The following is a 13,219-nucleotide window of genomic DNA, read 5'->3' on the forward strand; positions in this document are numbered from 1 at the left end:
AGCTACTAAAATCTCATTAAAGATGGCAGACAATTCAAGAAAACAGGCTTATGGACAAGCAGAGGACGTGTTAGTAAAGGTTGAAGGCCTTTACATCCCTGCTGATTTCATAGTCCTAGATACTGGGAAGGATGAGGATGAATCCATCATCCTTGGAAGACCCTTCCTAGCCACAGCAAGAGCTGTAATTGATGTTGACAGAGGCGAACTAGTCCTTCAATTGAATGAGGACTCCCTTGTGTTTAAAACTCAAGGTCATCCTTCTGTAAACATGGAAAAGAGGCACAGTAAGCTTCTCTCAAAACAGAGTCAACCAGAGCCCCCACAGTTAAACTCTAAGTTTGGTGTTGGGAGGCCACAACCAAACTCTAAGTTTGGTATTGAACTCCCATATCCAAACTCTAAGTTTGGTGTTGGGGAGTCTCAACAATGTTCTGAACATCTGTGAGGCTCCATGAGAGCCCACTGTCAAGCTATTGACATTAAAGAAGCGCTTGTTGGGAGGCAACCCAATTTTTATTTATCTAATTTTATTTTTATTGTTTTTCATGTTTTATTAGGTTCATGATCATGTGGAGTCGCAAAATAAATATAAAAATTGAAAACGGAATAAAAAACAGCAGAAGAAAAATCACACCCTGGAGGAGGATCTCACTGGCGTTTAAACGCCAGTAAGGAGCATCTGTCTGGCGTTCAACGCCAGAACAGAGCATGTTTCTGGCGTTGAACGCCAGAAACAAGTAGCATTCTGGCGTCCAGACGCCAGAAATGCGCAGTGAAGAAGAGCTGGCACTGAACGCCAGAAACAAGCATCTGGCTGGCGTTCAACGCCAGAAATATGCTGCATCTGGGCGTTGAACGCCCAGAACAAGCATCAGTTCGGCATTTAAACGCCAGAATTGCATGCAAAGGCATTTTACATGCCTAATGGGTGCAGGGATGCAAATCCTTGACACCTAAGGATCTGTGGACCCCATAGGATCCCCACCTACCACCACTCACTCTCTTCCCTCTTCTCAATGTTCATCCTCTCTTCCCAATAAACACTCTTTCCCAAAACTCTTCACCAATCACCTCAATCTCTCTTCCCTAGCACCACTTCACCACTCACATCATCCACTCTTCCCCATAAACCTACCTCATAAACTCCACCTACCTTCAAAATTCAAAATCAATTTCCCACCCAAAACCCACCCTTATGGCCGAACCTTAACCCCCCTCCCTTCCCTATATATAGCCCTCCATTCTTCCTCATTTTCACACCACACAACCCTCTCTTCTCTTCTTGGCCGAATACACCTCTCCCTCCTCTCCTCTATATTTTCTTCTTCTTCTTCATCTATTCTTTCTTCCCTTGCTCGAGGGCGAGCAAAATTCTAAGTTTGGTGTGGTAAAAGCATAAGCTTTTTGTTTTTCCATTACCATTGATGGCACCCAAGACCGGAGAATCCTCTAGAAAAGGGAAAGGGAAGACAAAAGCTTCCACCTCCGAGTCATGGGAGATGGAAAGATTCATCTCCAAAGCTCATCAAGACCACTTCTATGATGTTGTGGCCAAGAAGAAGGTGATCCCCAAGGTCCCTTTCAAACTCAAGAGAAATGAGTATCCGGAGATCCGACATGAGATCCATAGAAGAGGTTGGGAAGTTCTAACAAACCCCATCCAACAAGTCGGAATTCTAATGGTTCAAGAGTTCTATGCTAATGCATGGATCACAAGGAACCATGATCAAAGTAAGAACCCGAACCCAAAGAATTATCTCACCATGGTTCGGGGGAATTACTTAGATTTTAGTCCAGAAAATGTAAGGTTGGCGTTCAACTTGCCAACGATGGAAGAGAACGCACGCCCCTACACAAGGAGAGTCAACTTTGATCAAAGGTTGGACCAAGTCCTCATGGACATATGTGTGGAAGGAGCTCAATGGAAGATTGACTCAAAAGGCAAACCAGTTCAACTGAGAAGACTGGACCTTAAGCCTGTAGCTAGAGGATGGTTGGAGTTCATTCAACGCTCAATCATTCCCACTAGCAACCGGTCTGAAGTTACTATAGACCGGGCCATCATGATCCATAGCATCATGATTGGAGAAGAGGTGGAGGTTCATGAGACTATACCTCAAGAACTCTACAAGGTGACTGACAAGTCCTCCACTATGGCAAGGTTAGCTTTTCCTCACCTCATTTGCCATCTATGCAATTCGGCTGGGATTGACATAGAAGGAGACATTCCCATTGAGGAAGAGAAGCCCATCACTAAGAAAAGGATGGAGCAAACAAGAGAGCCCATTCATGGAGCTCAAGAGACGCATGAAGCTCATCACCATGAGATCCCGGAGATGCCTCAAATGCATTTTCCTCCACAAAACTATTGGGAGCAAATCAACACCTCCCTAGGAAAATTAAGTTCCAACATGGGACAATTAAGGGTGGAACATCAAGAGCACTCCATCATCCTTCATGAAATTAGAGAAGATCAAAAAGCAATGAGGGAGGAGCAATAAAGACAAGGAAGAGACATAGAAGAGCTCAAGGACATCATTGGTTCCTCAAGAAGGAAACGCCACCATCACTAAGGTGGACTCATTCCTTGTTCTTACATTCTTTGTTTTTCGTTTTCTTTATGCTAAGTGATTATCTGTGTTTGTGTCTTTACTACATGATCATTAGTATTTAGTAACTTTATCTTAAAGTTATGAATGTCCTATGAATCCATCACCTCTCTTAAATGAAAACTGTTTTAATTCAAAAGAACAAGAAGTACATGAGTTTCGAATTTATCCTTGAACTTAGCTTAATTATATTGATGTGGTGACAATACTTTTTATTTTCTGAATGAATGCTTGAACAGTGCATATGTCTTTTGAAGTTGTTGTTTAAGAATGTTAAATATGTTGGCTCTTGAAAGAATGATGACAAGGAGACATGTTATTTGATAATCTGAAAAATCATAAAAATGATTCTTGAAGCAAGAAAAAGCAGCAAAGAACAAAGCTTGCAGAAAAAAAAATAGCGAAAAAAATAGGAAAAAAGAAAGAAAAAGCAAGCAGAAAAAGCCAAAAGCTCTTAAAACCAAGAGGCAAGAGCAAAAAGCCAATAACCCTTAAAACCAAAAGGCAAGGGTAAATAAAAAGGATCCCAAGGCTTTGAGCATCAGTGGATAGGAGGGCCTAAAGGAATAAAATCCTGGCCTAAGAGGCTAAACCAAGCTGTCCCTAACCATGTGCTTGTGGCGTGAAGGTGTCAAGTGAAAACTTGAGACTGAGCGGTTAAAGTCAAGGTCCAAAGCAAAAAAAAAAAAAGAGTGTGCTTAAGAACCCTGGACACCTCTAATTGGGGACTTTAGCAAAGCTGAGTCACAATCTGAAAAGGTTCACCCAATTATGTGTCTGTGGCATTTATGTTTCCGGTGGTAATACTGAAAAACAAAGTGCTTAGGGCCACGGCCAAGAATCATAAAGTAGCTGTGTTCAAGAATCATCATACTGAACTAGGAGAATCAATAACACTATCTGAACTCTGAGTTCCTATAGATGCCAATCATTCTGAACCTCAATGGATAAAGTGAGATGCCAAAACTATTCAAGAGGCAAAAAGCTACAAGTCCCGCTCATCTGATTGGAGCTATGTTTCATTGATAGTTTGGAATTTATAGTATATTCTCTTCTTTTTATCCTATTTGATTTTCAGTTGCTTGGGGACAAGCAACAATTTAAGTTTGGTGTTGTGATGAGCGGACGCTTTTTGGCATTGTTTTTAGTATGTTTTTAGTAGGATCTAGTTACTTTTAGGGATGTTTTCATTAGTTTTTATGTTAAATTCACATTTCTGGACTTTACTATGAGTTTGTGTGTTTTTCTATAATTTCAGGTATTTTCTGACTGAAATTGAGGGACTTGAGCAAAAATCAGATTCAGAGGTTGAAGAAGGACTGCTGATGCTGTTGGATTCTGACCTCCCTGCACTCAAAGTGGATTTTTTGGAGCTACAAAACTCAAAATGGCGCGCTTTTAATTGCGTTGGAAAGTAGACATCCATGGATTTCCAGAAATATATAATAGTCCATACTTTGGCCGAGTTTAGATGACGTAAAAGGGCGTTGAACGCCAGTTCTACGCTGTTGTCTGGAGTTAAACGCCAGAAACACGTCACAAACCAGAGTTGAACGCCAAAAACACGTTACAACTTGGCGTTCAACTCCAGAAAGAGCCTCTGCACGTGTAACATTCAAGCTCATCCCAAGCACACACCAAGTGGGCCCCGGAAGTGGATTTATGCATCAATTACTTACTTCTGTAAACCCTAGTAGCTAGTTTATTATAAATAGAACTTTTTACTATTGTATCAGACATCCTGGATTGTATTTTTGATCCTGTGATCACGTTTTGGGGGTTGGCCATTCGGCCATGCCTGAACCTTTCAGTTATGTATTTTTCAACGGTAGAGTTTCTGCACTCCATAGATTAAGGTGTGGAGCTCTGCTGTTCCTCATGAATTAATGCAAAGTACTACTGTTTCTCTATTCAATTCAACTTATTCCACTTCTAAGATATTCATTCGTACTTCAATATGAATGTGATGAACATGACAATCATCATCATTCCCCCACGAACGCGTGCCTAACAACCACTTCCGTTCCACCTTAGATTGAATGAGTATCTCTTGGATCTCTTAATCAGAATCTTTGTGGTATAAGATAGATTGATGGCGGCATTCATGAGAGTCTGGAAAGTCTAAACCTTGTCTGTGGTATTCCGAGTAGGACTCTGGGATTGAATGACTGTGACGAACTTCAAACTCGCGAGTGCTGGGCGTAGTGACAGACGCAAAAGGAGGGTGAATCCTATTCCAGTATGATCGAGAACCTCAGATGATTAGCCGTGCTGTGACAGAGTATTTGGACTATTTTCACAATTGGATAGGATGCGGCCATTGACTACGGTGATGCCTCCAGATGATTAGCCATGCAGTGACAGCTTATCGGACCATTTTCCAGAGAGGATGAAAAGTAGCCATTGACAATGGTAATGTCCTTACATAAAGCCAGCCATGGAAAGGAGTAGGACTGATTGGATGAAGACAGCAGGAAAGCAGAAGTTCAGAGGGACGAACGCATCTCCATACACTTATCTGAAATTCTCACTAATGATATACATAAGTATTTCTATCTTTATTTTCTATCTATTTATTATTTATTTTCGAAAACTCCATAATCAATTATTATCCGCCTGACTGAGATTTACAAGATGACCATAGCCTGCTTCATACCAACAATCTCCGTGGGATCGACCCTTACTCACGTAAGGTTTATTACTTGGACGACCCAGTGCACTTGCTGGTCAGTTGTATCGAAGTTGTGAATGAAAAACAATTTATTAAGACGTGCGTACAGAGTTTTTTTTGGCGCCGTTGCCTGAGATCACAATTTCGTGCACCAAGTAACAATTTGACAACCAAGATACTCATTCGTGATTCTAAATAATTTTGCCAAAAATATAAATTTCTTGTTTACTTTCATATTTTAAATTTTAAATATGTCCACCTTTTATGTGGAATACTTAAAAGTAGTATATTGAGTACAATTTGAGAATTGTATTTCCAAAGAGTTATCATTGAGATGATAATTTTACTGAAATAATATCTCTAATAAAATTGGTAATGTACTTGTGAAGTAATTGAAATATTGCTTTACTGCAATATGGGTTGTTTTGACAACCATGAGTTCCAATTTTAAAGGCATATACCCACTATTTATTATTGAACATCTTGAGAAGATGTATGGCGCCCCAAGTAAGATAGTATGACTATCAAAGATTTTATTTAAACTAGTGGGAGTATTGGGCAATATATTTTGAATTAAACAACTTTAGAAGTTGAAATACCATTAGGCAAATGGCTTTTGCGAGAATTGTTCTTGTAAGCATTTTTGGAGATTTATTTTGTTACAAACAATTTATAATTGGCCTTAATATGATTAAGATTTGTGATCTTTTTAGAAAAACTCAATATGAGTATTGAGGACGCCAATCAAAATTGCTCTTAAGGGTTGGTTTGACCAATAATAAAGATATTGAGTACTTTTATTACAAGAATTTAAAGTAAAATCTCTAATTATCTAATTGATATTCTATTGAATAGAGAATGAGATTCTCTCAATACACAAATATTAGTACTCCATGTACCCTATCATGTTTCAAAACATGAAATTTGATTTAGATGAGTATCATTGTTTGTTAAATATTTGGGCTACATTTTAGAAATGTTGCTAACTTAACAAATCTTTCACTAAATCAATTTTTTTACCTATATGAGATATGGAAAAGGCATAAGCTAAAACTCAAGAACATTAGAGTTTAGAGATGTCTTATATGTATTAAGAGATTGCACAACAATAGAATTAAAATTAGGTCTGATAAATAAGATTTATTGGTTACCCTAAAGAAATAATGAGTATTATTTCTATCACCCTTCTTAAGAAAAAGTGTCTGAGATAAGAGGTTGAACTCTTTTTTGTAAGAAAAAGGAATTCCCTCCCAAAGAAAGATAAGGTGAACAAATAGAGGATATACTTTCTCCTAAAAGTATAAAAGGTTTGATCGTCAAACTAATTTTTGAAAAGTAACCTATTTGTATAATGATATAATTCTATAAAGATAGATCTAATGGTTACTTAGATTTTTTTATAATCATGTTGAATAAGGATTGTCCTTAAAATAAAATTATACACTATTGTTGTAAGACCCGGTTAATTAACGGCTAATTAACCCATAAATGAGAATTTATTCTAGAAAGCCAAAAATGTTATTTTTATGGTTTAATATGATAGAGGAGATTGAGATGAGAATTTCGGTACCAATTTTATAGAAAACGGACCAAGATTGGACCGAACGGGCCAAACCGGTCCAACCGGACCCAAAGTGGGTCCTTGGCCCAACTAAACTAAACCAAAACCCTAGTTTTCAGCACTCTCTCTCCTCACAACACACAAACACACGCTGAAATGGTGGAGAGGAAGGGAAGAACACTCTCTCAAGTTCTCTCCCTTGGTTGATCTTCAAACCACCATAACTTTTGATCTAGAGCTCCGATCGCCGCACCATTTGTGGCCACGCGTTCACCGCGGAGAGCTCTACAAAACCCATAAAATCAATCTTAAGGTAAGCCACGTTTTGCTTTTTGAAATTCCAGCCCTTTTTTTCGAGTTTCATGGATGAAATGTTGAGATTTTGGGCTCTTTGATGTTATAGGACCTAACTCTCTTGAAGGAGAAGGTTAATCTTGTCTCCTTGGACCTTGGGTGTGGTAAGATTCTCAACCCTAGTGTAATTTGTTGTTCTATGATGTTGGGTATTGAGATGTTGTGTATGGGTATGATGATTGTGGCTTAGGTTGTGTATATGTGAATATTGGAGCTTGATTGGCGATTTTGGAAAGTTTGGGAGAGGGTTTTGTGTGATAAAATCTGTTTTTGGAGGTGTTGAGACCTTGAGAGCTTGTGGACAAGTGGTTTGGAAGTGCTCCGGTTGAGCTTGGGAAATCGGCTAAGGTATGGTTTCGGTTTCTTGTATCTAATATGTAATGTGGTAGGAAATACTTAGGCTAGAGGCCCTAAGATAGGCATTGAATTGATGATGTTGTTGATTGGTTGAGATATATGATGTGATCATATATGTGATTATGAATATTGATGTCTTGGTTGTGTGATGTATGAGAAAATGCATGTTGTGATATATGCTTGATGAATGATTAAGGTTGAATTGGTGGGTGGTACCATGTTGATGGTGAGTATGAAGATGATTATGTATAATGATGGTTGATTGGAAATGGTATTATTGGAAATTGGGATGAGGAAGGATGTATGATAAGATATTGTGTTTGTCGTTTAGCCATTTGATTGAGAAGTGTTAAAAGGGTTGAATGGTGATTTTGCGAAATTTGGTAAAATGTCAATGTGTGAGTTGAGGATGGCTTGATGTTGATTTTGGAACATTTTGATTGATTTTGAAAAGAGTTGAAAGTGGCTTGTTTTGAAAATGGCACTTTATGGTTTTGTATGAAAACATGGTTTTTGGGCATGCTTTGACGGGACATAACTTGGACTACGGATATCTGATTTGTGCCAAATCTGTTTAAAAATGAAATTGGATCCGGGATGTCCATTCCGTTCGAAGAACGGGTGAAAAACGATTTAAAATGAGAAAGTTATGTCCGTCGGAAGATTGGGGGTTGAATCTGTGAATTCTGCAGCTTTTAACTTAGAAAATTTTTAGCAAAATGACCCCTCGCGCGTGGGTGCACTTGGCACGTACGCGCCGTTCTTCGAGAAAGCACCATCCACGCATGCGTGTGGTGTGCACGAGTGCGTCGATGCGCTGCACCAAATGCCCAGCCATTTTCCAGAGAGTTGTGCCAGAGTTGTGTCAGTTTTGTGCTTGGGGCGCAAGAGCACCCACGCGTACACGTGGCTGACGCTTGTGTGTCGTTTGGCTATTTTTCAACCCACGCACCCGCGCGTATGATGCTTTTGCGTCGATATGATTTTGTGGCCATCCACGCGTGCACGTGGAGTGCGCGTACGCGTGGCCCTGTTTTCATCCCAAAGTTGATTTTTGAGTTTTAAAAGCCAAATTTCATACTTTTAAGCCTCCGATCTCACCACTTATGTCTTAAATCATTATGATGTGCCTAACAATGAGGCAAGGGGCTAGTAAATATGGTAACTTGCGAGTGAAGCAAGGGAAAAATGAATGATCAATGAGGATCAAAGATGATTATGTGAGATGCGGAGGATGGCGGTGGAAGTGCCTGTTGAGCCATGGGCCAAAGGACCGTAATTGTTAATGAATTGGCTGGTTATGGATTTAACCGTGAGCTGGATGGCTAGATTATTGCCGTGCTACGACGGAGTCATGATTATGGCTAAGTATAAATGCATATATGCTGTTGAGTGAATTGTGAGTGTTTGCACTTCCACCATCGGAGATGAGGGTTTCCCTGGGAGGAAGCAGTGACTAGCCATCACGTACTCCATGTTGAGACTCGAAGCTCTTGTGACCCTATGTCGTAAGTGTGGCCGGGCACTGTGAAAGGCCCGGATGAGCTCTCCCCCGTAAATATTCACCAGTGAGGGTGATGGATATGGATCATGATTATGATCAAGTTTATGATGAGTATAACTCGAGTTGGGGATGCGCGACAGAGGGACAGTCCAATGGTTAGCTACCAGGACTTGTCGGGTTGGCTATATAACCGACAGATGATATCATCAGCCACTAGGGACAGGCATTCATCATATGCATATTATATGAATTGTTTGAGATTGCCTATTTGACTGCATATTACTTGCTAATTGTCTAAATGCCTTATCTGTTCCTATTTGTAAATCTCTTGTCTGATATAACTGTGTTTGCTATATTATACTCCTGCTGGTGGTTGGGAGGTCTGAAGGAATTGGAAAGGGAAGTATTAGTTAGACTGAAGGATCTTTAGTCAGTTGCCACTTACGGTTTAGTTTGTTTATAAGCTTTGATATTATCTGGAAGAAGTTCTAGGATTGCCTTCGGCTTTCCTCTATTATTATGTATTATATATGTGGAAGTTGTTACCATGCTGGGGACCTCTGGTTCTCACCCATACGAATTTTGTGGTTTTCAGATGCAGGACGTGAGGTTTCTCGCTAAGGCATGCTGGAGACTTCTGGATTAGCGAAGATCCTTTGTTCTCGGGACTCCGTCTTGGTTTATATATCTTGCTTAGATACTTTTATCTCCACTAAATAATACAAATTGTGATGACTCCTCTTATAGGAGATTTTTGGAGAGTAGGGTTCCGTATTTATGTCCCTTTGGATTTCCTTTGGGGTTTCCTTATTTTATTATATGTATATATTGCTATGCTCGGACCGGTTATCTTCGCAACCGGATTTTGAGTCTTGATATTCCTGTTTTTGACACTCCTTTGTATATATATAATATCGCGGTAGCTTATCCCTGTTTGTTACATTATCGATCGGAGTGTTGCGCTTTCGAGTTACGGTTTTTGTTTACCCCTTTTTCTACAAAGGCTCCTAGTTATAATCAATCATTCATACTACTATATGTACTAAATTTTTATTTTAGAGGTCGTAATACCTTGCCATCTCTGAATTATGACTTAAGCATAAAATTTTGTATGGTAGGGTGTTACAATTGTAGTGGGAGATTTCATGGTTTGAGAAAACGTGATATTTATTGTGCATTGGGCGTATCTTGCAAAAGGTCAAGAACGTGTGCTCAAAAGCTAAGGTGTTTAAGGTCAACAGAGTTTTGATAAACACAAATGTGCATTGAAAAATTATACACATGATTGATTGGCTCTAGTGCAAGTAGGAGATTATTGAAAAATTATACACATGATTGATTGGCTCTCGTGCAAGTGGGAGATTGTTGGGAATAAGGAGTATGACCATAATCCAGTCAATCATGTGTCAAATAATTTGTTATTATTATTATATTAAAATGTTAATATAATAAGGTCCTTGATTAAATTTAGAGATTTATCATTGTGATAGTGATCATAATATTGGGAGATAAATCTTTTATAATTGTTCTTGGTCATAGGATTATTAAAAAGGACATTAATAATTCGAAAAGATCAATATATATATATATATATATATATAATGGTCTTCATTTGATGAAGATTAATAGATCTCATTTATTAAATTATATATGTATGGTGCATATAGAGATAATGACCATTGAATTGACTCACTTTGAGAATTACTAATGGTTATAACTACCGTATATTTGTCAATAGGATATTCTCAAGATGAACATAGTAATAGAGTTTCCTTTGACCTGCGACTGTCATAGTAATTAATAATGTATTTATTATACTTTGATTCCGGACACCTAATACCCTAGGGTGCTAGTTGAATGGATATTGGGTATAATTTAAATACTTGTAGAATTAATGATTAGTCAATAAGGAATCCGTCAACTCTCGGTAAAGAGTTTGAGCTCTATGATTATAATGACTAAGATTAATAAAACCTTGGCCAAGGAGATTGAATGAATGAAGAAATGAGTTTCTTAAGTCATTCACAGTTCATTATAATAATGGTAACAAGTTAGAGTTTGACAATTAAACCATATTCTAAGGGTTAACCAAGAGCTGAAAAGATGGAAGGAATTATACTTTGTTCTTCTAAGGTTCTTAGTAAAAATATATTATTTCATACTATCGGGTCGTTGAGGAGTGTTGCTAGACGCCAACCTCGATTTGTAAATTTAGTATGACTAATTTACTACCCGCTTAGTATTGAACCTATGGGGTCACACACTAACGAGTGTCTTAATCTTTGCTGTAGAGTTATTTAATTATTATTTTGATTTGATCAAATAAATAAGTATATTAATTCAAATGGAATATTATTATATTCTTTGCTAGTACCAAGAATATAATAATAATATGATAATTGAGAATATTAAATGAGATTTGAGAATAATTAGTTATTCTATTTCTGAATTTGAATTATAAATTTGGATGAGATCGAAATCGATTATGTTTTAAATTGTTATGATATGATTCATAAAATTTAAAGGATTCAGATTTAGAATTTAAAGATATGATTTAAATTTGAATTGAGAATCAAATTTAAAATCAGTAACAAATCTCATACTATATATATGTATGCCAAGAGTAGAGGAACATGGTGAATACAGAAGAGAATAACAAGAGTTTTATTCCTTTACCTCTACACACATAAACGTATGTGAGCCTGATTCTTGGAGAAGAATTTTATGGCGTGCAAAGAGTTGCAAGAGGTTTCTCAATTTAGATCAGATGTCTATTGGTCAAGGAGTTGATAGCAAAGGTTGGTCTCGATGTGGATACGCATAGTGCCTTCGTACCATTGAAGGAGAAAAAGATTTTTACTAACGTACTCAGGTATTTAGATCTGATCTATATCTATATATTATTTCTAGAATAAAATTTAAGCACAAAATAGATTTTTAAGATTACCTTCTTTTCTTCCGCTGCGTGTTATGAACACATGGTAATCCTTCATCATATATAGCTAAATTTCTTAAAATTCCACAAACACACAACGTTGCCATCCAAGCCTTTATGTTGCTAATTGTACCAAGAATCCCAAACTTTTCTTTAACTAAATTACTGCATAGACTTTTAAATTGGGAATTATTATTTTCTTTTTCAAAAAAATTCAAGGTAATCAAACAGAGAAATATTTTTGTCACAAAAAAAAGAAGAGCAACATTTTAAATTTCATTAATAAGCTTCCACAAATTTCATCATACCCCTATTTTTGCAAAAATTTTCTAAAATTTGTTGAAAATTCGTTTGAATCCAATCTCTTGAGGAGTTATAGTAGATATAACAAATTTTTTATTGGTTTCGTCCCAAATCATTCTAACCTTTATATAAATTTATATGAATTTGGAAAGCTATTCCTTACACATAAAGAAGTGAACCACGAAACTATAAGATGACAGCTCTTTCACAAATTCATATAAAATGAATAAGAGATCCTTAAATTCTAAACTTTGATGGCTAACAACTAGGAACATCCAAATTCTATTTCCAATTAGTTTCACTCAAATCGGATCAATATTTGATTAGTTTTGAGGTTTACAAAAATGCAAATGCTCTAGAATTCTCATTTACAAGACAACAAAATTCGTTTCTTCTAAAACCTACACAACTCACACCTTTGATCTGATTGCCCTCAAATTTTGAGGAAATAAATTAGACTTGCATAGAAATGATTTCTAATTGGTTGTAGTGAATAACAATTGCGAATTGAAAGTTATGCACAAAGTTCTGAAAATCAAACTATTCATTAAAATGCTTTAGTAATTAGTTTATTGGTTTAGAAGTTCAACCAGTTCAACTGTGGTGCAACCAGAATAATTAAATAATACTAAAATAATATATTAAATTATAAATAAACATAAAAAATAAATATATTCTAATATAAATCTTAAAAATATACAAATTAAAAATACAATACCAATTAAGATTTCATAATTTCATGTAAGTACAATACACGAGTCAAATAAAAAAATAGTAGAATATCAAAAATCAAACTAAGTATTTTCGTAAAATAGTAAAATACTATATATATGCTATACAAAAATATTTTTCCATTTAAATTACATCTTATTTCTGAAGTTTTTTTGTTTGAAACAAAAAATATTCTATATACTTTAATTTT

Source organism: Arachis ipaensis, chromosome B9, assembly GCF_059453495.1.
Source record: "Arachis ipaensis isolate K30076 ecotype BB chromosome B9, ASM5945349v1, whole genome shotgun sequence".
NCBI classification, from domain to species: Eukaryota; Viridiplantae; Streptophyta; class Magnoliopsida; order Fabales; family Fabaceae; genus Arachis; species Arachis ipaensis.